Source organism: Macaca mulatta, chromosome 3 (assembly GCF_049350105.2).
Source record: "Macaca mulatta isolate MMU2019108-1 chromosome 3, T2T-MMU8v2.0, whole genome shotgun sequence".
Classification (NCBI taxonomy): domain Eukaryota; kingdom Metazoa; phylum Chordata; class Mammalia; order Primates; family Cercopithecidae; genus Macaca; species Macaca mulatta.
The window spans coordinates 88,563,370-88,566,896 of record NC_133408.1 but is presented as its reverse complement, the minus strand read 5'-3'; the positions used below and the strand labels follow the sequence as shown (position 1 = coordinate 88,566,896).

The window sequence follows — 3,527 nt, the reverse complement described above, 5'->3', positions numbered from 1 at the left end:
TAAACACCTGAAAAGGTGGTCAGTATCCTTAGTCATTAGGAAAATGCATTTTGTTATCACAAAAAGGCCAGGCACGGTAGCTCACACCTATGATCCAAACAATTTGGGAGGCTGAGGTGGGAGGATTGCTTGAGGCCAGGAGTTCAAGACCAGCCTGGCCAATGTGGTGAGACCCCCAACTCTACAAAAAATTTAAAATAAAATAAAATAAATTATAAAAAACAACAACGAGATACCTCTATACAACTGTTAGAATGGATACATTTAAAACAACTGATTATACCAACTGCTGGTAGGAATGAAAAGTAGTCAACTGCTTCAGAAAATCATTTGGCAGTTTCCTTCCTTCATTCCTTCCTTCCTTCCTTCCTTTCTTTTTTTTTTTTTTTCTTTCTTTCATAGAGACAGAGTCTCACTATGTTGCCCAGGCAGGCCTTGAACTCCTGGGCTCAAGCAATTCTCCTGCCTCAGCCTCCCAAAGTGCTGGGATTATAGGCATGAACCCAGCCGGGCTGTTTGTTAAAAAAATAAACATATATCTACTATATGGTCCTGTCAATATACTCCTAGATATTTACCCCAAAGAGAGAAACATGTATCTAGTCAAAGACTTGTACATAAATATTCATCCATCTGATATGGTTTGGCTGTGTTCCCACCCAAAATCTCGTCTTGAATTGTAATCCCCATAATCCCCACGTGTCAGGGGTGGGACCAGGTGGAGGTAATTGGATCATGGGGGCAGTTTTCCTCATGCTGTTCTTGTGACAACGAGTGAGTCTCACGAGATATGATGGTTTTATAAGGGTCTGACGTTTCCCCTGCTTGTACTCACTCCATCCTGCCGTCGTGTAAAGAAAGTAACTGCTTCTCCTTTGCCTTCCACCACGATTGTAAGTTTTCTGAGGCCTCCCCAACCATGCAGATCTGTAAGTCAATTAAATTTCTTTCCTTTATAAATTACCCAGTCTCAGGTATTTCTTCATAGCAATGTGAGAACAGACTAAAACAGCAGCTTTATTTCTACTAACCCAAAACTGAAAACAACTCAAATGCTCATTAAGAGGTGAGTGGATAAACAAACTATGGTATATCCATACAATCTAATACTACTCAGCAATAAAAATGAATCAACTCCTGATACATGCAACAACATAGATAAACTTTAAAAATAATTATGCTGGATACAAGAAGCCAGATTTTAAAAAGAGTACATGTGACTTTAGGTATCTAGTCCAGCAGGTAAGGATGTAAAGTTGCCACTTCATCTAAACAAGTAAAAAGCTGAATAAATTAAAAAATCAACAACTCTTTTCAGATCCTTAAGAGAAGTGGGGTCATAAGGTAAACTGCTGCCCTAAAAACTGGAGAGAGACAGAGACAGACAGAGGGTCATAATTTCCCAAAGCAGAAACCCATATACAGATTCCTCCATGGGAACCAGTGCCAGGGTAGGAAAACATAAATTGTAATTGATGAATTTCTGGAGTGGTCAAGTCTGAGAGTCAAAAGCTTCAGGGGACCCAGTGGTGAGGGGTTCATATAGTTTTGTGAGTTTTATTCCCAGGAACTAAAACAGGCCTTAAGGTGAATATTAGAAAAAAAAAAAATCCCCTTGTGCTTCTGGCAGTGGGAGGGTAAAAGGAATCATTCTGAAAAATACCAAAGCGGCCGGGCTCAGTGGTTCACGCCTGTAATCCCAGCACTTAGGGAGGCCGAGGCAGCCAGATCACTTGAGGTCAGGAGTTCAAGACCAGCCTGGCCAACATGGTGAAACACCGTCTCCACTAAAAATACAAAAATTAGCCTGGCATGGTGGTGCGCACCTGTAATCCCAGCTACTTGGAGGCTAAGGCAGGAGAATTGCTTGAATCTGGGAGGCGGAGGTTGCAGTGAGCCGAGACCGTGCCACCATACTCTGCACTCCAGCTGGGCGACAGATTGAGACTCTGTCTCAAAAAAAATAGAAAAATACCAAAGCATTCTGTTCTTTTTAACAGGTCTGCCCTCAGGAGAAACTTACCAGACTATTATCTGCTGGGGTTTTATCAGAGCCTTACTGACCTGGGGGAAGAGAAATACCCAACCCCAGCCCAGTCTAGCTGGAGGGGATAGTCTGTTTTCACACTGCTGATAAAGACATACCCAAGACTGAGAAGAAAAAGAGGTTTAACTGGACTTACAGTTCCACATGGCTGGAGAAGCTAATGGCACATTTCTTATATGGTGGCAGCAAGAGAAAATGAGGAACAAGCAAAAGGAAAAACCCCTGATAAGCCCATCAGATCTCGTGAGACTTATTCACTATCACGAGAATAACACAGGAAACACAGGCCCCATGATTCAATTACCTTCCCCTGGGTCCCACCCACAACACGTGGGAATTCTGGGAGATACAGTTCAAGTTGAGGTTTGGTGGGGACAGAGCCAAACCCTGTCACTGGAGTAAGCTCATGAATTATCCTCATGCCACCTAAGGGGGAGGAATAAAATTGAGCATCATGAGTAAAGTTCACAGTCCAAAGGCACAGGCTCACTGAAAGACCGAGACCTCATCACAGGACTAAAGGACACTTTCTCTCATGAGAACACCCATGTACTACCGCCACATTACTAATGGCCTATTTATAGCAGTTCCTTTTATCTAATCCCTCATGTCTGGCTATTAATAAAAAATTACAAGGCATACTAAAAGGCAAAAAACACAGTTTGAAGAGACAGAGCAAGCATTAGAAACAGACTCATACTTGGCAGGGATATTGGGATTATCAGACCAGGAATTTAGAACAACTATGATTAATATGCTAAGAATTCTAATGGATAAAGTAGACAGACTGCAAACATATGTGTGCAGAGTAAGAAAGGAGATGGAAATTCTGAGAAAGAATCAAAAAAGAAATGCTAGACATTAAAAACTAACAGAAATGAACAATAACTCTGATGTACTTGTTAGGAGATTCAACAGGTCTAAGGAAAGAATTTCTGAGCTTGAGAATTTCTCAAAGAAATTGCCAAAACTGGGCCAGGTGCAGCGACTCACACCTGTAATCCCAACACTTTGGGAGGCAAAGGCACATGGATCACTTGAGTCTAGAGATTCAAAACCAGCCATGGGCTACATAGGGAGAACCAATCTCTACAAAAAGATTAAAAAAAAAAAATTACCTGGCCATGGTGGCATGCACCTGTAGTCCCAGGAGGCTGAGGTGGGAGGACCACTTGAGTCTGGGAGGTTGAGGTGGCCATAAACTGAGATTGCACCACTGCACCATGGCACTCCAACCTCGGTGACAGAGTGTCTTAAAGAAAAGAAAAAAGTGGCCAGGCGTGGTGGTTCACACCTGTAATCCCAGCACTTTAGGAGGCTGAGGCAGGTGAATCACTTGAGGTCAGGAGTTCCAGACCAGTCTGGCCAATACAGTGAAACCCTGTCTCTACTAAAAATACAAAAATTAGCCAGGCATGGTGGTGTGTGCCTGTAGTCCTAACTGCTCAGGAGGCTGAGGGAGGAGAATTGCTTGAACCCA

The 3,527-nt window shown here is 42.7% G+C and overlaps 1 long non-coding RNA gene across 1 annotated transcript; it reads right to left on the bottom strand.

Moving 5' to 3' along the window:
- Positions 1 to 402: 402 nt before the first annotated feature.
- On the bottom strand, positions 403 to 2,248 carry LOC144339863 (uncharacterized). Its single transcript, XR_013415388.1, has 2 exons — positions 2,184 to 2,248; positions 403 to 927 (listed from the first exon to the last, which is right to left on the bottom strand). It is a non-coding gene; the product is annotated as an uncharacterized LOC144339863 (long non-coding RNA).
- Positions 2,249 to 3,527: the final 1,279 nt, after the last annotated feature.